Raw genomic sequence first — 25,952 nt, 5'->3', positions numbered from 1 at the left:
CAGAATACTCTCACCCAGTCAAGAGATCAGGGCTAGATCCAACACCGTTTTTTTAGCTCACTGCACCATCCCAGCTCAGAACCTGGCTATATACAAATTAGTCTGTTCCTGTCCCAGTGCAGGGCCGGCTCTAGGCTCATGGTGGCCCTGGGCAAGGAGCATAGGTAGGGGGCCCGGAAGAGGTAGTCCGGGCGGGGCGGAGCGCGCAGGCCAGAAAAGAGGGGAGGGGGTCAGGGTGTTTAGTAGTGGAACAGAGCCGGAGGCCGCCAAATCCCTGCCAGGGGCCACCACGCAAATATGTATCCATCCTCAGAGGATTAATATATTAAGGATATGTATTGGTGTGGTGGCCCCTGGGGTTTGGTGGCCCTGTGCAGGTGCACAGCTTGCACATGCCTAGAGCCGGCCCTGCCCAGTGCATGATGGGAACAAAGCAAACCGAACTACCAAGCCAATTCTTACGCTGGGAAGGAAACAAGCTTCCGGGGACCAGATTCTGGCATTTCAGCTGTCGTCGGCCCGGCTTGCTTGAATCCTGATGGTGCAATGAGCAAGGGACTCACATCTGAGTATACCCTTCCACGCTAAGGGTGGACAAAATATTTAACAACAAGGGGTGGTGATGGACAGAGTTTCTGAATTAAGCAGAATACTCTCACCCAGTCAAGAGATCAGGGCTAGATCCAACACCGTTTTTTAGCTCACTGCACCATCCCAGCTTAGAACCTGGCTATATGCAAATTAGTCTGTTCCTGTCCCAGTGCATGATGGGAACAGGGCAAACCAAACTACCAAGCCAATTCTTACGCTGGGAAGGAAACAAGCTTCCGGGGACCGGTTTCTGGCATTTCAGCCGTCGTCGGCCCGGCTTGCTTGAATCCTGATGGTGCAATGAGCAAGGGACTCACATCTGAGTATACCCTTCCACGCTTAGGGTGGACAAAATATTTAACAACAAGGGGTGGTGATGGACAGAGTTTCTGAATTAAGCAGAATACTCTCACCCAGTCAAGAGATCAGGGCTAGATCCAACACCGTTTTTTAGCTCACTGCACCATCCCAGCTCAGAACCTGGCTATATGCAAATTAGTCTGTTCCTGTCCCAGTGCATGATGGGAACAGGGCAAACCAAACTACCAAGCCAATTCTTACGCTGGGAAGGAAACAAGCTACCGGGGACCGGTTTCTGGCATTTCAGCCGTCGTCGGCCCGGCTTGCTTGAATCCTGATGGTGCAATGAGCAAGGGACTCACATCTGAGTATACCCTTCCACGCTTAGGGTGGACAAAATATTTAACAACAAGGGGTGGTGATGGACAGAGTTTCTGAATTAAGCAGAATACTGTCACCCAGTCAAGAGATCAGGGCTCGATCCAACACAGTTTTTTAGCTCACTGCACCATCCCAGCTCAGAACCTGGATAAATGCAAATTAGTCTGTTCCTGTCCCAGTGCATGATGGGAACAGGGCAAACCAAACTACCAAGCCAATTCTTACACTGGGAAGGAAACAAGCTTCCGGGGACCGGTTTCTGGCATTTCAGCCGTCGTCGGCCCGGCTTGCTTGAATCCTTTTTCAGTTCAAGAAAATTTTATTAAGATAGACAAAATTGTCAATACAAAAAGCAGAGAGAAATACATCGTCATCAAAAAGATTAATAAACTAGGGCATCATAATAAATATCCTAAGACAGTGAATGCAGGGGGAAAAAGGAAAAAAAAAAGAAAAAAAAATAGAGGAGGCTGGAAAATGTAAAATATACACTGGGGGAGGCTTGATAACATGGGAAAACAATGCAACTAAGCAGAAATGTAAATGGTAACGAGAAATAAGGAACTAAAGGCAATTCAGGGGGGTTTCGAAACCTCCTGCTGAAATGGGGGTAGGTGGGAGGATCGTTTGGCGCAAACATCCAGGTAAAGGGTGATGGGGAGCCATAACGCATGTCGTTTTGGGGCCAGGGAAAGGGGATAAACAAATGCAGTGTCCAATCTGTGATTATAACATATGTTAAACCATCAAGCCTTGAAAGTAATATCCTTCGAATTTTTCCAGTTAACAGTGATCTGTTGAAACGCAACAGCTAGTAACAGGTCAATAATATGAACATTTGCTTCAACTTCAGACCAGGAGGAAGAAAGAGAGCCAAGGAAAATATCAGTGAGAGAGAAGGGGAGAGAGGTCTGAAAAATAGAATTAATCTGGCCCCAAACCTTGGACCAGAATGCGTGTGTAAGAGGGCATAGAAAAAGCATATGAAAAAGCGTGGCATTGGGGGCAGAACAGGACCAACAAAGGTCCGGAACCAAAGGGAATCGTTTGTGGAGAAGAGATGGCGTGTAAAGGAGTCTGTTAAATATGAAAAAGAGTGTTTGTGTGAGAGATGCAGCTCTAGAGGATTTGCGGAGCTTAATCCATATTTTATCCCAGAGGGAAGTGGGCCAGGATACGGCGAGATCAGATTCCCACTGCTCTTCCACTGTGGTTTTAGGGCGAGGTAAAGGAGGGTTATAAAGAGAATGATAGATGGAGGATGCGGAAGGATTGGAGCGCAATTGGAGATGTAGAGAAGAAGCAGGAGTATCAGAAATCGCAGGTAACGATGGGCGAGAGAGGGAGTCACATGCGGACATAACTGCGGTCTTAAGTAAGACATACTTGCGAAGAAAGGAGAAAGGGAGAGAAAAAGTTTGGCGAAGGTCAGGGAAGGTTATAAAAAGAGATCCAGTAAAAAGTTGGGAAACCCAAATTAAACCCCGCTGCCTCCAAGTTTTCCAGTAAAAGGGCTTCTGATTAATAAGAATAGTATTGTTATACCAAATAGTAGAGGCAAGTAGTTCAGAAAGAGAGGAGGGAGGTAGTGGAGTAGAGGCTAAAAGTAATTTCGCAGTGTATTTGTGAATGGGGGTGGATAAGAATTGGGGTTTACGAGAAAAGGAGAGATATTCGGCAAAGGAAAAGGGAGAAAGAGAGAGTCGTTCAAGTTCAGCCCAAAGGGGAAGGAATTCGGGAGGGTCCTTGAGCCAAATAGCGGCTTGTTTCAGGAGGAAAGCTTTATGATAAGCGGGAAAATTAGGGAAATTAACCCCGCCTTCCGATTTGGGGAGGCGCAGCCGAGAAAGGGACATGCGCGGTTTCTTTCTCGACCACAAGAAGGAGGATAATGTAGTATTGAGCTTAGCAAAAAGTTTTGCCGGAATAGCAAGAGGAATGTTAGAAATGGTGTAGAGGACAATTGGGGAAAGCATCATCTTAATGGTGTCAAGGCGGCCCCACCAAGAAAGGTATAAGGGATGCCATCTGGAAGTAAGGTCAATTATCTTCTGAGTACATTTAGTGAGGCATAATGAGATAGTATCGGGGACAGAAGGGGTGATATGCAGACCGAGATATTTGATATGGGTCGGACTCCATTTGAAATTAGAGGTTGCGAAGTCAGGTTTAAAGGTGAATTTAGTAAGGGGCAAAATTTCACACTTATCATGATTTAGTTTATAACCAGAAAGATGGGAGTAAGTAGTAACTTCATTAAGGAAAGCTGGGATGGATAGAGATGGGTTCGAAATAAAGAGGAGAATGTCGTCAGCGTAGGCGGCTAACTTAATTTGGGAGTGAGAAAAAGGGAAACCGTGAATGTTTGGGTTTTGACGTAGCTTAGATAAAAAGGGTTCTAGGGCAAGGTTAAAAAGAAAACGGGAAAGAGGACAACCTTGTCGAACGCCCCGCCCAAGAGAAAAAAAGGAGGAGATCAGGCCATTAGCACAGACCGCTGCTCTAGGGTTCTTATAAAGAAAGGAGATGAGGGAGATAAAATTAGGGCCAAAGCCAAACCACTTTAAGGCAGAGAAAAGAAAAGACCATTCTACCCTGTCAAATGCCTTCTCGGCATCCAGGGCGATTGCGGCCAGGGAATCATTAAAGCGGGAAGATTTAGAAAGAACGTTAAAGAGGAGCCTGGTGTTATCTGAAATGAAGCGACCCTTAACAAATCCTGATTGTTCAGGTCCAAGGAGATCTGGGAGAAAGGTATCTAACCTAATGGCTAGGGATTTGGCATATATCTTATAATCAATGTTGACGAGGGAAATTGGTCTGTAGTTCTTCCAGTGTTGAGTATCCTTTCCTTCCTTTGGTATAATGCAAATATAGGCATCTGAAAAAGTGCCCGAGGAGGCACCGCTGGATCTGAAGGAATCGAGAAGTTGAAGTATTTTGGGTAACAGGAGAGTAGCAAAGTGTTGGTAAAATTCGACAGTGAAGCCATCAGGACCGGGGGCTTTGTCTTTCTTAAGGGAATGGAGCGCAGTATGTAATTCTCGAATAGTGAGGGGAGTTTCGAGGGAGGTTAGGGCAAGAGGAAAGTGAGGAGGAGGCTGAATGCTTGCAAAGAAGGTGGAAAGAGAGTGTGGAGAGGGTTGGGTATCAGAGGAATAAAGCGCAGAGTAGAAACGAGAGAATTCCTCCAAAATAGCAGCATCTTTATGTTGTAGGATTAAGTTAGCATCAAAAACAGATTCAATATTAAGTTTGTTTTGTTTAACTTTCAAATAATTAGCAAGAACTTTTCCCGCCTTATTCTTCCCACCATAAAATTTTGAACTGGACTTCAACAAGTACAGCGATGCATCATCAGTGGACTGTTTGTTATAACTCATTTTTGCATTCACAAGGGCTGTTAGGCTATCCTGAGTGCTTGCTTGAATCCTGATGGTTCAATGAGCAAGGGACTCACATCTGAGTATACCCTTCCACGCTTAGGGTGGACAAAATATTTAACAACAAGGGGTGGTGATGGACAGAGTTTCTGAATTAAGCTGAATACTCTCACCCAGTCAAGAGATCAGGGTTAGATCCAACACCATTTTTTAGCTCACTGCACTATCCCAGCTCAGAACCTGGCTATATGCAAATTAGTCTGTTCCTGTCCCAGTGCATGATGGGAACAGGGCAAACCAACCTACCAAGCCAATTCTTACGCTGGGAAGGAAACAAGCTTCCGGGGACCGGTTTCTGGCATTTCAGCCGTCGTCGGCCCAGCTTGCTTGAATCCTGATGGTGCAATCGCAAGGGACTCACATCTGAGTATACCCTTAAACGCTTAGGGTGGACAAAATATTTAACAACAAGGGGTGGTGATGGACAGAGTTTCTGAATTAAGCAGAATACTCTCACCCAGTCAAGAGATCAGGGCTCGATCCAACACCGTTTTTTAGCTCACTGCACCATCCCAGCTCAGAACCTGGCTATATGCAAATTAGTCTGTTCCTGTCCCAGTGCATGATGGGAACAGGGCAGACCAAACTACCAAGCCAATTCTTATGCTGGGAAGGAAACAAGCTTCCGGGGACCGGTTTCTGGCATTTCAGCCGTCGTCGGCCCAGCTTGCTTGAATACTGATGGTGCAATGAGCAAGGGACTCACATCTGAGTATACCCTTCCACGCTTAGGGTGGACAAAATATTTAACAACAAGGGGTGGTGATGGACAGAGTTTCTGAATTAAGCAGAATACTCTCACCCAGTCAAGAGATCAGGGCTAGATCCAACACCGATTTTTTGGTCACTGCACCATCCCAGCTCAGAACCTGGCTATATGCAAATTAGTCTGTTCCTGTCCCAGTGCATGATGGGAACAGGGCAAACCAAATTACGAAGCCAATTCTTACGCTTGGAAGGAAACAAGCTTCCGGGGACCGGTTTCTGGCATTTCAGCCGTCGTCGGCCCGGCTTGCTTGAATCCTGATGGTGCAATGAGCAAGGGACTCACATCTGAGTATACCCTTCCACGCTTAGGGTGGACAAAATATTTAAAAACAAGGGGTGGTGATGGACAGAGTTTCTGAATTAAGCAGAATACTCTCACCCAGTCAAGAGATCAGGGCTAGATCCAACACCGTTTTTTAGCTCACTGCACCATCCCAGCTCAGAACCTGGCTATATGTAAATTAGTCTGTTCCTGTCCCAGTGCATGATGGGAACAGGGCAAACCAAACTACCAAGCCAATTCTTACGCTGGGAAGGAAACAAGCTTCCGGGGACCGGTTTCTGGCATTTCAGCCATCGTCGGCCCAGCTTGCTTGAATCCTGATGGTGCAATGAGCAAGGGACTCACATCTGAGTAAACCCTCCCACGCTTAGGGTGGACAAAATATTTAACAACAAGGGGTGGTGATGGACAGAGTTTCTGAATTAAGCAGCCCCTTTTCTGAATCCCCAGATAAACTGGGCAGAATACTAGTGGGCTCTGAAGAATCTCGGGAGGCCTTTGCGGCCAAATTTAACTCCTTCAACAATCACATGGTGAAAAGGGTCAAAACTTTAGCCATCTACCCGCACTGTTGCCGAATAGACTCAATTGATCCACGAGCAGCCACACATAGCGGAGAGCAAACTAGATGATGAGGAAGGGCACTCCCGCCAAACTAATGTCCGTATTATAAGGCCTGAGGACACGGAAGTGAGCAATCCTGCCGCCTTCTGGGAACGCTTCGTAAAACAGTCGCTCCAACTACCCTTTTCTCGCACTTTGTGATAAAGCAGGCACACAGAGTCCCAGTTTGGTCCCCGCCTCCAGGAGTACCACCGACATTGTTGAACTATCATTATTGGTACAGAATCCTAGTGGTGGTCCATGACAAAGGTACTGTTCGATATGACAATGCAAAAGTGATGTTCTTCCCTGACCTACACTCTGCTGGGCAGCGCGAGAGAGTGGCTTTCCTCCAAGTCAAGAGGAACCTGCTGGATATTGGACTCAAGTATGCCCTACTATTCCCTTCCGAATTTCGGCCAGCCGGCATATTCACTTTTTCACTCAGCCTGAGGAAGCCTGAAACCCAGTGGAAGCCTCTCACAAATGGGCACTTAGCCTCCCACGTCCCCGTGTCCTTCCACTCACAAGACGTGGATGCGGATGTAGCCTAACCGCCAGGGTGGTCGATCTCAAATCTGGGGAACCGGGTTGGAGCCTCTGCAATAACGCTCAACATCCTGTGATTCTGGGCAAATCACTTAATCTCCCTGTGCCTAACAAAAATGAATGTGTCCATCTGTAAGGCAACTGGATCTCATGTAAAGCGCTCAGATACCTGATACCTTTGGGTCAAGTTCGCACTATATAAAATTCAGGAAAAATAAAAAAAGATGGAATCATTTCACGTACTCTGTCCAGAGACTGTTCTGCCAAAAAACAAGGCATGGGACACCCTCCCTCACACAAAGCCAAAAGGAGCAGTGTGAAGCGGTGCCCGTTGCGGCATCTCTGCAGGGTCTTTCATCAATACCACACCTACTTTCTCCAGATTCTACTATTTCAGGAGATGATCCGGTGTCAAGGAACTTGGCTCTGAGACACTGGCACCACTGGTATTTGCAGAAAAATCTATTGCGGATTTGGGGTAAACGCTCCATTGAGTTCTATTTTTTTATGGCCCTGAGGTATAATTTAAGTAGAACCCTTCCTCACTCCTTTTATATGCCTTGAGTGATCCCGTTCCTGGGCTGGAGGGCCCACTTCGGGTTCCATTGTCCTACTCACTCTGTGTACGTCTGGACTTCCAAAGCATTAGCGACATAAAGAAATCTCATACAGTTTTATCTCAATTATGCAATAAGTGCATTTATTTACTTAAATGATATCCATCCAGGCACAGCATTCATATATTTTCTTTTTTCAAAGGATATAGTGCTCCTGTAGGGTGACATTCTTTTGTATGTTGGTGATGCAAACATTAATTTATTCACCACTGCACAGGTATTCACTGACATTGCGACCCTATTGGGCCTCAAAGTGAATTGACTAGCAGCCAGATTCATCAACCAAATTTGCGATCACAATAGCTGCGAATTAACTATTGCGATCGCAATGAAAAGAAAAGCAATTCATGAACAAAAAAAGTCCAAAATTGTGAAATTGCAAAAAATATTTTGCGAATTCGCAAAATAAATCACAGAATCTAGGTGGAACCCCTTTAGCGATTTGGAAATAGCGAGAATCCAAGGATTCTGCGAAATATTTTGCGAACTCGCTAAATAATCGCAAACGCAATTCATGAAAACTCGCAAATAGCAAAAAATCGAAAAATCGCTATTTGCGACGCGCAATTTAAGGAGAACCCAAACCAGGTGGTAACCATGAAGTCAATACCAAAAAAAAACTAAACTAGCCCCAGGTGCTGGCCTGGCCAAAGACACTTAAGGAGACACATTAGGAGCATGTGGACTCACACAATGCCAGGACTCTACATGGTGGTCAGGCGGCGAAGACTCCAGGCTGCAGCAAGGAACAGACGCAGGATCCATGAGCGAATATTCCACCGGCGGATCACACTTCTGGGCCAAACTGAGGAGCAAATCTACTCCAAGTACCGCCTGAATGGGGCAAAGATCACCAAGCTGATCCGGGACCTAGACCCCCTGATGCAGCACCCAACAAGGAGGACCAATTCCGTGCCCACCCATGTCCAGTTCTTGTGCAGCCTGCACCTCCTGGCCTCCGGAAGCTTCCAGGGGGTAGTTGCCGTTGTAGAGGGGATCTCCCAGAGCACCATGTCCCGCTGCCTAAGGAGTTTCCTTGAGGCAATGCTGACCCGGCTACACCATCACATTCCCGACCACCCAACAGGACTTGAATCAAACCAAGCTTGATTTCTACAACATTGCGCAATTCCCAAATGTAATAGGATGCATTGACTGTACCCACATCCACATCTGCCCACCTGCAGAAACAGAATACATGTACCGGAACCGCAAGTCCTACCACTCCCTGAATATCCAGATGGTGTGCAACGCTAAGAAATTCATCACGGACATAGTGGCACAATATCCGGGGAGCACACATGACTCCTTCATATTCTGGCACAGCGGCATGCACACACGACTGGCCAGGGGAGACTTTGGCGAAGGACACCATCTAGGTAAGTACATATGCCAACAAATAGTACATTGTGACCATGTAGCTGCGCATAACAGGCACTAACCCTCTGCTCCTATCATTCAGGTGACAGCGCCTACGGTCTCCGTGAGTCCCTAACTCCCCATACCTCAACCCTGCCACACCACAGCAACGGCATTACAATGCTGCACACATCCGCACAAGAAATTGCATTGAGAGGACATTTGGTCTTTTGAAGAGCCAATTCCGCATACTTCACAAGACTGGTGGGGCCCTAAAATACCAGCCTGAGGTGTGCTGCCGCATCGTGGCCGTGTGTGCAATACTCCACAACATTGCTACCAAGCCCAGGATACCTGTAGAGATCTCTGGCAGTAAGTCATGCGGGGAGAATCCTGCTGAAGGACATAGGCGCCGCAACCAAATCACAATTAACCGTTTCTAGTGCACCCAATCCCCTCACCCAACACTTCACTCATGCATGACAATTGAAATAATGACATGAGTCAGATTAACTGGTACTGAATATATATTATTGTTAATTTCACAATAATGTGTCATTTTTTCTTACAGTTACATGAGATCTGTATTGAGTCATACATCCCCATGTATGTGAGGAGGGCATGCTTGTTTCATCAGCATGGCCCTGCATGGTACACTATAAATTGTAAGTGGCGCCTCCGAGCAGACGCTCCTAGTTGCCTTTCCACCTCTTCCTCAGCATTTGCCCGTGAGGCAGCAGTGGGCCTGGTGCTGCGGCGGGGTACTGTCACCAGTGGCAACGACAGGCTACTGTGGCTGGAATTGCCCTCACTTGCGTCATCCCCCCACCTGCCTGGCCATGGCCAGTCGACTGCAGACTCTGCACTGCAGTGGTGACTTGCTCCAGTGCCCTAGCGACATCCTGGCAGCATTGCACCATTTGTATTTGCATCGCCAACGAGCGACGTGAGAGTTAGGAGGTGGCATTCCCAATAATGTAGTTCGAGCGTTTGTATGCTGATAGGCGGGTCAGCAGCTGGCGGTGGCGGAGGCGGTTGACGTCCCGCTGGGTCAACATGACCTGGGTGTTTTCCTCCACAGCAGCGGTCATCCTCTCCATTCTGTCAGAGAGCTGTCCCACATTCCGTACAGTCTTGTGCAGCTGCAGGTGGATGGCTGCAAGGTGACGTGCCTGCTTTTGGTGTACGCGGAGCATACGACGCTCAATTGACAGGCCAGGTACCCGCATATTCACCCCCCTGCCGGCGCGTGGTGTTGTGTCACGCGGCTCCCTCACCAGTCCGCTGGACTGTGATCTCACAGTGGCGGTGCACCTTGTTTGCTTCCGGGCAGCAGCTGTAGTTGTCAGTGCCACTGGCATGGGTGTCACACGGGTTGGGTGTGGCGCGCCTGTTGTTGCTGGGGTGTCCCTGTCCACAGCGGCAGGTGGTGGTACTACTGCTGGTGCTGGTGCTGGCACTGATGGTCCTGGTTGAGGGGAAGGATGGACGTCTCCCTCGGTGTCCTCGGGATTGTCGTCTATTTGCAGGGCCTCACTATCAGTGCTTGGTTCTTCAGCGCCACCTGTGATGTAAAGTGGACGGTGATTAATGACATGTACCTTGCACATGGAAGGTTGCTACATGCATGCAGGCTAGCATTCCCTGACTGGCTGTAGGATTGACTCTCACTGGACAGGTCTGGCTGTATGGGGCAAAATAGAAATTGTGGTCAGACTACATGTCCCACAATGCAATAGGGCTATTCTGGTGTGCATGGGCTGCATGACTGGGGTTTCTAATGGGTAGCTCTGGGGTCATGGCCATTGTTAGGGGACAGGGTCGCAGTCACATGGCACTTACCTTGGGATTCTTGGGTGGGTTGGGAGGAGTCCAGCCGGGTTACTCCCACGCATGCCTCGGGATTCAGGGTGTCCTCCACAAGGTCCTCCAGTGGGGTGTTGGGTGGTACGGTGGGCTCTCCTCCTCCAGTTGCAACACGCTCCCCCAGCCTCTCTGCAATCCTTTCCTTGGCACGCCCTCTGAGGTCATACCACCTCTTCTTTAAGTCATCTATGGAGCGCTGGGTCACTCCAACTGCATTTACTTTGGCGCAGATGTGCATCCAAATGCGCCTTTTCTCCGCCTCAGGCACCCTCCTTGAGTCCTTCCCAAAGAGCCGGTCATGGTCTTTGCTCACTCCCTCAATTGAGTATTCCAATTCTTGCTCTGAGAATTTGATTTTACGTTTCCTTCCTGTGGAACTGCTCCCTGCTGCTTCCTAGGACATTTTATGCTGTGGGGTGTCTCCTGAATTTGAGCTGGAGGTGGTCTGGAGTAGAGCTCTGGCCAGTGCTGCTTCCACTTCAGGATCAGTATGTAGAATGAGGGAGGGAACTGCCTGCTTCCTGGTTGTGATGTCATCACTGTGCTCGAAATTCAACATCCCGTTTTTGCGATCTCGCAATTAGCGAGATCGCAATTTGCGATTTCGGTAATTGCAATTTATTCTCATAAAAAGGCCGATTCTGCGGTTTATTTTACGATTTGAGCAAAATCGCAAATGGCAATTGCGGCCATTTGCGATTCGCTTTTTTTGGTCGCATTTGTTAATGAATCCCATTCTGCGAATTCTAAATTGCGATTCGGTATTTCTCGCAATTTATAATTCGCAGAATTTGGGTTTCATGAATCTGGGGGTAAGTCCTGTATTTTCCTTTACAACAAACCTGCAGGCCCCCCTTCTAACCGCAGTTGGAGTGCTGATTGCAGTTCAAATGGTTACATTCAGTGGTGGCTCCTATGATGAGGCGGAGGAGCGTCGCCCAAATGCTAGAAAAGAAAATGATAATAACAGGACGTTATAATCCTTTTATTTTTCTATGTGGGACTCGGAGCCAGGTAGGGGCTGGGCTAAGTGACCAGAGCAGATTGAGGAGTGGTTTGCACTCCTCTAAGTGTGCATGATGGTTTGGGCGGCCCTCTTGGGCCGCCCAAATCGCCATGCCCTCTCAGCATGTTCTCCACGGGGGGGGTGTTGCACAGCCCCTTGGAGAACATGCCCAGGCTCCCAAGCACTGCCTGAACTGCCAAACAAAACGCTCAGACCAATCACAACGCTCCTCATGCAGCATCGTATTTGGCTGGGAGAGTACGGGAGCCTGGGTGCTTCCCGTGCTTTCAAGCAGATGAAGAGGATGGAGGAGAGGTGTGAGGCGGCTCAGCGGCGATGGCGAGGGTAAGTTTGTTTTAAAAATAGTTTTTTTTATCCATTCCCACCCCCGCCCCATACAGAGGCAGCCACCACTGGTTCAATTTATATATTTAGGGATCAACCTAAATCATTCCCCCAAAGATCTGCATGACAGAAACCTGGGCAAACAGATGTGAGTGCTCCGAACCCGTATAACGTTTTGGTCACCTTTACCTCTGTTGTTGATTGCTCAGGTGGCTTTAGTGAAAATGGTGGTTCTGCCTTGTTTTCTTTATTATGTTACCAATCTTTTTCTCATTCTTTGTTCCGTTTTTTTAAACAAAATGAATTGATTTTTTTATTGATTTGCTTTGGGGATTGGGGCGATGCTGAGTGTCCCTCACCACGTATAAACTCCCGGTGGATGCGGGATAACTGGCCCTCCCAGATTTTTGACATTATTACATAGCTGCAATGGACAGCTTGTTGGCACTCTAGGCGCTCCTTTTACAAGACTAGGCTCTCAATGGCTGACTTTAAGGATGATTTGTTATTTTGCCTCCTGTTCCCCTCCACCCGTCTAGGGCGCATATTATCAAGGACGGCGTTAAAATTATTGCCGGTTTAGCAGCAGAAAACTACCGCTACAGCAGCGATAATGGGCTTGATAATATGCCCTGGAGAATTCCAATAGAAGCATATGTTCGCACCAGAACATGGACTTCTATTATCGCCGCTTTAGCAGCAGTTTTCTGCCGCTAAATCGGCCGTCCTTGATAACGCCGTCCTTGATAATATGCCCCTAGATTCTTAAGCTACGAGTCTACTCTGACACAGCAGTGGCTTGCCTAGCTAGGACTAGCAGACTGACCGACACAGCGACAACCTTTGCTCCTGCCATCCACCTATTGGATCTACCGATCAAGACAGCCCGCTTGAAACCAGGACGCTTTCGACTCTGGCATGCCTCTGTAGGGGCAGTTCCTACCTTAGGGTGTTGGGGCGTTCCCCACTGATATTTTGGCTCCATGGCCCCCTGTAATATTCAAAGAAGTTCAATAACTTATAGTTAAGTTGTAGCTTTAATGCAAGAAGAAAAGCACATCCATGTACTTCAGTGTCTGGTAGTAGAATGACATAAAAGTACATCATAGAATACTAACAGTGCACTGTAGAATACAGAACACCAGAATTCAAAAGGATACACAAGATATGAAGGCATGCAAGAACGAGACATTTAAAGGGAAATACCAGATACTACATATCCTCCCTTTTTCTGAAATAACAAATACCTACCATCCTCCTTTTTCTAAAACAAAAAAAATATTCCTAAATTACGTTCCATAAAAACACATTACAATTTTCTAAAATCCCTACAGTACAAATAGAAGATTTTACTATCCATAACAATGCACTGTATTTAACAGTAACTTTTAACACTCTTGTCAGTACATATCACCATATTGCATTGAAACTTTTCCGATGTAGATTGAGTATCGTTGTCAGAATCATAATCAGAAGAATCAGTATCATTAACATTGAAAACTTTAGATGGCTGTGAAGAACTTCTATTACAGACTTTAGCATAATGCCCCACAACCCCACAATTAGAACATTTAACAGATCTAGCGGGACATTTCTCAAACCCTGCATTGTGGTTCTTATCTCCACAACGATAACAAGCAAAGGAAAAAGAATTATTATTATTATACATTTTCTTGGAGAAGGATTTTGAGTTATAAGACTTTCTGCGAGAATTCATATCAGATTGAAACTTCCTATCATCCTTCTTGTCCGGTAACTCCTTATTAGTTTTTGCCATAACTTTATTAACCGTAGAAGTAGAAGTAGAAGCGCCAGATTGATCAGCTAAAGCTTTAGAGCTTCTATCAGATAATTCAGCTTTTTTCAATAAAGTTATAACATCCTTCAGACTAGACTCTCCCTCAATCCATAGTCTATCTTGAAAACTTTTATTCCTGGAACACAAAACAACTTGATCACGAATAAGTTCATCGTGCAGAACTCCAAATTTGCAATGCATGGCTAGCAACTTTAATTGTGAAACCTACTCCTCCACTGTCTCATTTTCCAGTTGTTTTCTTTTAAAGAATGCTCGTCTGGTAACACCAATACAAACAGTAGGAGAGTAATGTTCAGTCAAGTCAGAAATTGCATTTTTGAAGATGTCAACATCGCCTGCTCTATCCAGTTTCTGCATCTGATTATAAATTCTCAAGCCTTCAGGACCCAAGCTATGTAAAAGCATACGCATTTTCCGTTCAGGAGATAATAATCCAACATTATCCTCCAAAGTAGCAATATAATTAAGAAAATACTCTTTCCATTCAGACCATTTTATAATTGGTTCTCCAAGTGAAGTCAAAAAGTCTTTAGGTGTTCTAATGTTTATATTAATACACGAAGCAGATGTAGGCATAGAACTAGTACTAGGCACATTACTAGTAGAAGCAGGAGTAGTGTTTGTCATAATGCCAGTGAAGACAAATTAATTGAATGAAGAGAAGAAAAAATGGAACAATATAAATAAAAAATAACTTTTTGCTTCACTTTCTTAGTAACGCTGCCAAAAACAATGAAGATGAAGAAGAAAACGAAGTACTGATGTGCTTGTATGAAGGTGTTAGCAGCGTGACCTTTCAATAATTGACGCGTGTTGAGATGCCGATGCTCGCATTAAATATGCGAAATAGCCCGTAGAAGAAATGAAGCCAAAAGCATTAACTCGAAGAAATCCAATATGGCGGCACGTACACGTAGCGTAGGATCACGTTGATTGACCTCTGACTTGTCACAAGTGCGTGGAGAACGTCTTCCTGAAGCGCTGCTAAGCGCTAGCGCAATGGAGCACTGAAGCGCGAGGTAGCATGCAGCAACAAAGGAAACGTTTGAAGGTAAACACTGTAACGCACAGTGTCAGAGTGCGAGAAAATCCACTAAATGCTAGTTTCCACGAAAATTAGTATATTTACTCACAGTTCTCGAGTAGTTTAGTACAGCTCCGGCAGTTGTTTTTCTTTCCCTCTTTTTTATAATCGTAAAATATTTCAATATATATATATATTTCGATGGCTTACATGAGTAGAAGGATGCTTCGTTGGTTCGTTGGTTAGCTGAAGTAGAAGTACAATAATGTAGCTGAACAAAGATGTTCTCATGAAGAAGAAAACGGAATAATAAATGAAGAGTTGGTATCATGAATCCAAAATTATGAGTTACAAGGGTTTGCTCTTCTTTATCCCGATCCTCGCCAGTTTGTAGTATTCAAAGAAGTTCAATAACATATAGTTAAGTTGTAGCTTTAATGCAAGAAGAAAAGCACATCCATGTACTTCAGTGTCTGGTAGTAGAATGACATAAAAGTACATCATAGAATACTAACAGTGCACTGTAGAATACAGAACACCAGAATTCAAAAGGATACACAAGATATGAAGGCATGCAAGAACGAGACATTTAAAGGGAAATACCAGATACTACACCCCCCTATTACATTTGAGTATACAACGGTCAGTAAGTATACTTATAATAATGGACACCAGCAGTTTTATTCAATTAGCGTGACTCTTGAGTCCGCCTGTTCAGACGCGGGTTTGGCAGCGGCTCTGAAGGGGAAGGGGTTTCAATTTGATAGACATACGTAGCAATGAGTACACGGCACGTAGGTCCAAAAGTGTGCATGTCGGTTGGACGGCTGCTCTTCTCCAGCCAGCCTGACATATGCACTAGAGGCTTCTTTCTACTGCACATTAGTGTATAGGGTTGGTCAAAGCTTCAAACTGTAGTCTCCTAATGAGCGGTGAGTTTGCCCGCACAAGCCAATCCTGGAGCTGCTCTCATGCTGTGTAACAGCAAGGGAGCAGCGTCAGGATTGGCTGAGAGACATTGTTGCGGCCTAGTCCAGGCCTCTGGTGCAGAGCTTGTGCTGGGGCATGTGGGTGGGAGGGTCTGCCACGGAGTATGACCAAGACTAGTACACTGCTTCTTCCCGAGTACCTGACCTCGCAGCCACCGGCCGGAAGGCAGCAGCACTTTTCAGAGTTGGAGACACCACACCACGGTGGAATACAAAGTAAAATAAAAATGATCTGAAGACTGCCTTTCTGTGCAGAAAAGACCGAGTCCTAATTAATCAAAATATGAGGGGTCTCATACGTTTATTTCTGTCAATGTAGTCGAAATTCGGAGCCAATTCTCACTAGTCTTGTCCCGTTGAGCCCCCGTGGTGTCTGTTGTGCTGGTTGCCTGCTGCCAGGTATGACGCGAAGGGCACTGGAAACCGAAACCGCAGTGCTATGTGCTTATCAATAATCAGCAGCCAGTGAGACACTGAAAATAATCATTAATTCAATACTGATGCCAGTAGTCTAATGGGGTATGGTATTTACAATGTCTGTGCGTGTGAATCCCACAATAGCATAGATATCAAGGCTGTCATCAGACTGTGCATGCTGCTGGCAACGTATAATAACTATTGTAGACTGATGGTGAATTATGGCAATGAATGTGCTTCACTGAGCTTTGCGATTCTGTGAAGCTTTTTCAGCGTTGTGTTTGGTTGAATCCAATGTATACGACGGTGCACCTATTACTTACTGCGTCAGCAGCAGTCACACTAGTGACACAATGGCAGCACAGGCGGACCAGCAGACTGTCCTCTCTCAGAAAGTCTAGTTATCAGCTTGCTTAGAGATTCATCGTTGAAAAATATTGTTTCCGTTTTACAAAATGCCAGGGAGACGGGATGTTTCTGATTCTGTCCTATTCCGTTCCGTTTCCAATCTTTATTTCGACCATTCGGCCATAAAAGATACACAATACAGATAAAAAATCACATGTGACTCTGTCATAAACAGATAAAACATTGAATACATATGTTAAAAGGATCCTGTACAGACATAAACATCTTAAAAAAAGAATTCTAAGTACAACCCAACGTCTTTAAAATGCGGTTACGCGTATACCAGACATTAGTAAAGAATTTTGAAAGTGCAAAAACAGTTGGGCCGGAGACATCAGATTTTAAAATCCTGTACATTGGTGCATATTCCCTGCCACCCATGTTCCTTATCAACGGGAGGAGCCAGTATTTTCTGGCTGCCTTGTAAGCTGGGCAGAAGAAAACCACGTGCAAGTCGTTTTCCTCCTTATCAACACAGACAGGACACTTCTTTGTGGAGGAAGCCGATGACCAGGAGCTTGTAAAGGACTGAAAGGGCAATGTGCCGTATCTCCATTGGAGAAACAGCTTTCTGGCAAGTATAGGGTAGATGGGATCCAGTGCCTTCTCAAACCTATAAAGATCCTTACTTTGCAGAAACACAGATGATAAGGACCCGTCTGGCTGGGTAGCTTGGGCCCTTGCCCATCTGTGTTCATGGTACAAATTAGCCAGGGACCTCTTGGAGATGTTTGATGCTGCATTCGCCGGCTCAGTCCATAAATCGGGGAGCCCTAATTCCATACAGGTAACTTGAATGTTTTTGACCCAGGGAATACTGAGCGCCTTGGGGTGATTCAGTAGTTCGACCAGTTCCGCCCTATAGTCTGCGAGATCATTGCTGCTCCATAGCCTACGCCAGAAGGCTATGGGTCTCAAGCTTATCTCGTCAGCTAGTGGTCGTAACCCTAAATCAAGCCTCAAGGGGAGGAGCGGGGTACTAGGGGGGAGTGCGGCTATCTGTCTTATGAACTTATTTTCTGTTAGTGACAGACTCCGGCAGGGCGTATGACCCCACAGTTCTGCCCCGTACATAATCGCTCCCCTAGCCTGGGCCTTATATATCTGGATTAATGCCCCCAATGGGCGGTATGACGAGCCGGTCATCATCCAGGAGATGCCCCCAGTGGTTTGTATAAGTTTGAGGTTTGCCCTACTCTGGTGGGATCCCCAGGTCATAGTTTCGTTGAGGGTCACACCAAGATATTCGAAGGTGGCTACTCGCTCGAGCTGCACGGCTCCCAATTGCGGATTCGGCCACAGTTTCTGGCTCGGGTTCAAAACCATGAATTTGGTTTTTGCAGCATTAATTTCTAGCCCCCTATCAAGGCAGAAAGCCACGAAGGAATCAAGAATCCTTTGTATACCCATAGGGGTTTTAGATAGCAACAGGGTGTCGTCCGCAAACATAATTGCGGGCACCCTGCTGCCATTTAATTTGGGGGCGTCAGTATAGTCAGTGGCATTGAGATGGGCGATTACCCCGTTGACGAAGAGGCAAAACAGGGTCGGCGCCAGCACACAACCCTGTCTTACCCCTCGGCCAACGGGGAATCTTTCGGTCAGTTCCCCCGACCTCCCACACCTCACCCGGGCGTAATTATTGTGGTGCAGCCTCTGTAAGATCGACAGGATATCCGGGGGGACACCCATCTCTGCCAGGACGCTCCAAAGTTTCCCCCTGGGCACCAAGTCGAAGGCGGCCCGTAAGTCCACAAAAATTGCGTACAGACTGCCGCCCTCGAACGTTGCTGTCCTCCAATAGATCAGGTTCAATCTAAAAACCTGATCCACTGTGGATACCCCCTTCCTAAATCCCGCCTGATAGGGACTAAGGGCACCCACCTCCTCCATCCAATCCTGGAGCCGGTTCAACAAAACGCTACCGAACAGCTTCTGTGCTACGTCTATCAGACTGATCGGTCTGTAGTTGGCTGGGAGGAGGGGCGCGCCCTTTTTAAAGATGGGGACCACCTCTGCCCCATCCAAGTACTAGGGATTTCCATTCCGCTGAGAACACCGTTGAAAAGGGCGGCAAGATAAGGCGCCCAAACAGTGGGCTCCTGTTTAAACAAGTCCCCCGGTAAGCCGTCCAGTCCCGGCGCTTTCCCAGAAGCTAGACCTGAGATGGCAGCAGTGACCTCGCCCATCGTTATTGGCTCCCCTTGGTAGCCCGGCCGGCCCACCTCAATGGCAGCAGGGGATTCTCCCGGCTCAGAGCTGTATAAGGACTGGAAATGAGCCTGCCACACCCCAGGTGCTATGTTAGGCTCTAGTGCCGATTGTAAACTCCCTGACCCCCCCATTCACTGTCCTCCAGAACAGGCGTTGATTTTAAATCGCTAAGGCCTTGGTGAGTTCTTCCCACTGATTTTCCTCCCATTCTGCTTTAGCCTGGGCAACAAGTTTCTTATAGGCTCGCCTACTTTGTTTAAGGCGTTCCCCCCCTGCACCCTCCTTAATTATTCCAAGGAGTTCTGTTTTGGCCCGTCTACATGCTAGATTGTACCACAATGTTTTGCCTTGGCACCTCTCCCTTGGCTTTCGTGAACTACAAGTGAAATGGGGTGCCGCAGCTTTTACAAGATCCTCGTGGGCCTTGTACAATTTGGTCTGGGAGTCTTTATTGTTTGCCTCGATGTCAAAACTCCCCATGATTTCCAAGATGGGAGTAATCTCAACATAGAGCATGGGGAGTTTGTCCTTACTTGTGACCAGGTGCTCCCACCTGATTCTTCTCCTGCTATTATCCAGGAGAAGCGCAGGGTAGTTCCCTTCCACGTTAGACACTGGAGCTTGGGGGCCTGGATGAACAAGGTCGAGCTCAAGGGCGTTGTGGTCGCTATCGGTCCTTTCCATCACCCTAAAATCCTGAATTGTCGGCCACTTCACTAATTTGGCCAGGACATAGTCCAGGCGGGACTCTCTCCCCAGTCTGTTGTAGGTAGTTTTACTGGGTATGTCGGATTTCATTCGCCCGTTACAGGCTCTGATTCCGAACCTTAGGGTGAGGGCTGTAATTTGTAGTGCTAGTGGGGTCCAGGCTTTCGGGGGTGGAGCTTCCACCGAGGGCACTGCCCACCTAGCTTCTTCTTCCGATGAAAACCCTTCCAGAAGGCCGGGGAGTGGCTCAAAGTGCTCTGTCCTATTGTGCTTTGAATATTTAGCAGAGTTTACTACTACCGGCATCTTTTCCTCGCATAGCCACTGTCGGGCAGAAAGAGACGGTGTAAAACATTACAAATATAACAGGTAAAAATAATGAATTGAAGCAATACCATTTAGAGTGGTTTGCCAGCGCCTTGAGCAAGGCAAGTATCCTTCCATTTTTCTTGAAAAATATTGAGCCCTTAAGAATGCCCCTAAGAATTTTGCACCCAGGGCAACTGCCTCTGTGGCCTCACCCACTCTACGCCATTAGTGTAGTTAAACCATGGTAGTTGTGACCTGTGGGGCAGTGCTTAACACAAGAGTTATAAAATGACGGCACAGTGACTGTTTTCCCTCATTCAAGAAGGAAAGTGGTAATAGTGTGGTAGGTAGCTGGTGGTACACTTGGGGGCACACGGTCCCAGTGCTTAGTTTGTAAAAGAAAGAGTGCTGGTGCCTAAAGTGCTGCTCAGAAGGCACTATTAAATGTCAGCGCATCTGATACTAAATGTACGTAGACTTCAATTTACCGAAGGTATAACTGCCAGACACTCTCTGCCCCTTTATCTCACACTTGCAACAGGTTGCTGCTTTCTCCCTTGGAGGCAGATTTCCTCTCTTTCTCTTCCTTCTCCTTTCCCATTTGGGTGTTTTCTCTCTTTTGCTCTTGGCAAATGTCTGATAAGGAAAATAAATAATGGTCCATAAAAATGACTGCCACCACCAGAACCATTTTCATTTTAATTTTCAATGCACATACTTACACAACACCAGACCCAAACACCTCAACAACATAGTCACCCTCCAGGTACCTAATAGAAGCATCCCATCAGCCAACCTCGCCCTCGCCGAAACCCCTCGCATGCACAGAACCAGAGCAAGAGGAAGATCCTTCTCCTAGATCACGGCCAAGACCTGGCACGAGCTCTCGACAGACATCAGACACACCCCCTCCCTGAACACCTTCAAGAAGACCCTCAAGACCTGGGCCCTTATTTATGAAGGACTTGCGTCAGTATTGCGCCACCGGTGCGTCACTTTTTGTGATGCACCAGCGGCGTAAAAAATTAGCCTTGTTGCGCCATATTTAAAAAGTGACGCATCTAGGTAGATGCGTCACTTTTTACACCCCTGCGCCACATTATACCTGCATCAGGTATAATGTATGCAGAGGGGGCGTTCCCCCGCAAAAAGCCTCGTAATAGTGATGCAGTGAAATCTATGAGATTTCACAGCGTCACTTTTAGGATGCTGTTGCGTCAAAATCTTGCGCCTGCCTCACAGCAGGCGTAAGACTGACGCAAGCCCTTTCACGTGGGGCTTTCCCCATGTGAAAGGGCGCATTGCTGGAGTTGCGTCATTTTTGTGACACACTCCAGAAATGCGTCACTTTTGCGCCTACAGATGCGTCAGTAATACTGACGTATCTGTAAGTCCTTGCGACATGATGCGTCATACATTAAATATGACGCATCATTGGTGTCGCAAGGAGTGCGCAGTGAAAAGTGACGCATCGCTGTTTTCACGCAGGGATGCGTCACTTTTTATAAATGAGGCCCCGGCTCTTTGGCTGAACCACACTGCTGACCCCCCTACCCCCCCCCCCCCTGCCCCCCAGCGCCTTGAGACCCTCACGGGTGCCTAGTGCGCTTACAGTTCCCTGATTGATTGATTGATTGATTGATTATAATATCATCAATATGGAATAAAGATTTTCAGTTTTACCAATCAGATGCAGTGCCGATACAATGTCTGTGCAGGTAAGACAATTAAACAGGTTCTTGTCGCAATGCACAATTTGCACACCACAGTAACTGAACAATTATAATTCAGAAAGAAATGGAGCTTTTTTTAATGTGTTTGAATATTTTAAGTCTACACTATAACAATTGCTTTATAAATCTTCTTGCATTCTCAAATTTGCTTTAAAATGTACCAGTTTCCCACTCTTATGATAGAGGGGCTCGCTCGCTGTCCGCTAGTGACACAAAACTCACCCACATCTTTTATGCCCACCACTTTCAAAAGTCACCGGCTACCACTGTGCTGCTGGACTTTCTACAACCGGCGATCTTTTTTTTAAGGTAAGATGGTGAATATCCATACCCTGGGAGCTGAATATGTTCTCCCCCAAAGGCATATGAACGCATCCAGCCAACTTTTTACACCTTTTTTAGGGTACTTGCCGTTAAGTACCCCCAACACACAAAGTATACCAAATGTGTCCCTTAGCGGGCACCAGGGGGTAAGCTGAGAAGATGTTTTGAAGTGCATTTCTACAATAAGTCAATCGGTACAGGTCACCCCTCAGGATTGCTTGGGAAGTGAATGTAGCTAACTCATTCCAGAACACAGATTGGAATATAATACTGGAATATCCTCACTAGGTGTCTGGGGTTCCACTTTAAATGCATTCAATTTCTTCAATGTAACTTAACAGACCCTATCTAACACCAGCCTGTCACTGGGTTTGGCTCTCGGTCCACTCGACGCCCCTCCACTGTTGAGGGTCATGGCCCGCCACTGGGATGCTCCCGATGTTCGCTTCATAATGCAGACTTTGTTCTCTGTGCTGGCCCCTGCTCCTGAGGGGCTGGTCTAGAATATTAGAAATACTGACCACCACGACCGGCCTCCTGATAACGGAGTGACGGAGTGCTTCTTTGTCTCTTCCCTCGCTCTAAACTTGAGAGAAATTTCTAGACTTGGCCCTGCTTCTAGAGAAACGATCTATCACAGTGCCCTGTAAACAATCTTCCGCCCCTGCCATAGAAACTTGGGCTTGATTGGTAGTCTTGTGGAGGCAAGCTGAAAAATAAAGGGGTAATAAAGTTGATTTATTACAGTGTTATTTTTCAGCAACCCGTCCTGAACTAAGTGTCAGGACAGGGCGGGGCCAGGACTGGCGAGTGGCAGTAGCAGGGAGCTGTGTGCTTTAAAATGCACATGACTGTTTGGCCAGCATTTTAATGTTCTCTACTCTCGCTGTCTTAGAGAGCTGGGTTAAAGAAAAAGCAGGCCTCTAGTGCTCTTAGGAGCGTTGGGAGAGCCTGCTCTGTCCAATCCTAGCCCTGCTTTCATGCTGTGAAAGCAGCGCCAGGATTGGGTAGTTCAGTTTCCTGCATGCGAGCGCTCTGGAAGACACCCGAGGGAGGAGGACACTGTGCTGCTGAGGTAAGTTTTTGGTGCCAAAATCACGCCCTCCCCCACCCTCGGTACAAGCCAACCGCCACTGTACTTACTCCTAGAGCAGTTCATAGGTGTCACCAAAGATGATACCTACCCACCTTGACCAGCCCCTGACACACATATAGTCACACACTTTCTCTGTTACGCAGCGATTTTTGGCAGAACATTTACTAAAGTGTCTAGGGCACGGTTCTGAGGGAACCTTACTTGTCTCCCACTTCACACCTAAGAGAATATAGGTACTACACACTAGTAATTATAGGCTTAAAAGGTGTTATGCACAACATTCTGGCACATCAGACAGGAGGGCGGAGAGTGGGATTTTAGGGATTATTTCTTACAATTTGAGTTTCATTGTTGATATTTAAAAATTGATCATGGACGTATTATATTGCTGTTGCTACACCGATAGCTGATGTTTATTACGCACAATGTAACAGTATATCTATAATGCACGAAACGATCGAATCGGAAATAATAGCTTTTATCCATGTATTTCAGCAAATAATTATTGGAGAAAAAAGTATTTATTTGTATTCTTCTTAGAATTCTGGGCCGTATGCCACTACCATTCAGGGACAGGGCACATTTGTTATCCCTCTAAATTGATTGCATGCCTTATTAAACTTTCCAGTAAGGCAATAGAAGGTTTGTACACAATGTGCACAAGTTTCGTGGAAGTAAAAAGTCTTATGTGGCCTGCTGTTCTGCAGGTCAATTTGATGCTTAAAAATGATTGGTACTTTCTAATCTGCAATGTATTTAGAATGTATGCTCTGGGCTTCGACCATCATGTGCCATGGAAACTTAATAAAATATGTTAGGAAAACAAATGTCATATGTGGGAGGCAGCTAACGCTAGTCACATGTACGGATAACATGTTTTTTTGTATACCAGAGGGGGTGAAATGCTGTGGTGGGGCGCCGTGTGTCAGCTCAGCTCTTGAAGTTTCAAAATGGGATTGACAGTGGGCTAGAAAAGTCTGGCAGTGGCGAGAAGTAAACACCTGGTAAGCATTAAACACAGCAGTAGTGAGCCTTGAGTAAGCTCTTAATGCTAAATAATGAGCATCATTTGTACCTCTTACATTTTCTTAAAAGCCCTTAGTTCTGAATTTCCACTTATGATTTAGACCAGTTCCTTCACTGTGTGCTAAGTACGCCTGTCTCTCACCATGGAGTTCTGGGGTTTGCCCTCTGTAAACAAAAAAACAAAATAACTACTCTCCATCAACTGTGCATTATTCTAAAAAGCCATGGGTATTAAATGCAGTTAAAACTCTGGATTTGAAATGTCACATGGCATATTAGTTCATAACGTATACATAGCATGTTCTTTCTCTTCAACATTTCAAATCCTTCATATTTTGATCCAGCCACCAGACAGCACAACTTTATGGTTCTAAAATACTTATTGTAGGCTTGCCGTGAATATAGAAGGACTTGGAGCCCAGCAATCGCTTACCATGAGTTGGCTTTCCTATCACTCTAATTTGCCTTCTTCTTATTCGTGTACCAGCTTGACAATCTCATTCTTGTCCCTCGGATGTCACATAGCCTCTGTACCATTCTCCTGAGATTGATTGGCTTCTATGCTTCCACTGCTTGATTTTCAATCACTACTTTTTCTTTTGGGTTAAGCACTCCATGAGGGTGCATGTTGTACAGCTGTCTCTCTAGTGTACTTATCTCTCCCAGGGTGCAGACACAGAATATCGATGTAAAAATAGCTATTTGCACAAATATCGAGGTAAAAATATTGAGGGTCAGAAATATCGTCAGAAAAAATATTGTGGTCAAGAATATCGATTTTAGGTAAGTAATATGAATGTTTAAAATATCAAAGGGTCTATTAGGATGGCGGTTGGGTGACCCGGCGGCCATCCACCCGCGATCGCAACCCAGAGAACCGCCGGTCCCATTAGCATGTCGGTGACGACCGCGCCAGTGAGATTTTCCGCCTGCCACTTTTCTGCTGGTATCAGTCCGCATGGTTGCCTGGCGGGCAAAGCTGCACCGCTTAAATGGGGTCGGTGCAGGGCCAGGCTCCGCCGGCATGATTATGATGCCAGCGGTAGCCAGCCTCTCCCTGGCGGTGGAACCGCCATGGAAAGACATGCAGAGAATGTCTCCGTGGGCCCATTGTGGGCCCCAATGTGTTGGGGGTGGGGGGTGTGGGTGCACTGGGGGGAGTACCAACATGTTCCTGTGCCAGGAGGCAGGCACTGTCCAGTGCCTGCCACGCAGTGCTGGCCATGCATTTTTGGACATCGCAGCCGTGCTGCTGGTGGCAGCAACCTCCGCAATGTTAAATGCCGCGGTCGTACCCCAGTAGTCTGATTTTGACTGCGGAGCATACTAATTGGACCAGCGGTTATGCCGCGGTCCTAGTGGGCAGTGTTTTCCTGCTACCATGGCGGTCGCAGTGATTTTCCGAACGCCATCCTAATAGACTCCAAAGTGTTTAATATCGTTTGCAAAAGTATAGTTGTTAAAAATATTGATTTTTCTATTATTGTTGTGTATTTTAGTATATATTTTATATGTATGTGATGTATTTTGTTTGTATAATAATTGTTTGTATTTTTATTATATGTGTTAAAACCTTAGTAGTTATAAAAGCGTTTTAGTACTGTAGCTGGTTGTGGGTTTGTAGGGGAATAGGGTGGGAAGTAATTTAGGTATATTAAATGTATAGATTATTTTTAGTAGTTATTAATTTTGTTGTTGTTGAATTATGCATTTTTAGTACCAGAGCGGGTTGTGCCTTTATAGAGGAATAGGGTGGGAAGTAATTTAATTATAT

Source organism: Lissotriton vulgaris, chromosome 5 (genome assembly GCF_964263255.1).
Source record: "Lissotriton vulgaris chromosome 5, aLisVul1.2, whole genome shotgun sequence".
Classification (NCBI taxonomy): domain Eukaryota; kingdom Metazoa; phylum Chordata; class Amphibia; order Caudata; family Salamandridae; genus Lissotriton; species Lissotriton vulgaris.
Note: the sequence above shows the minus strand (reverse complement) of the source record.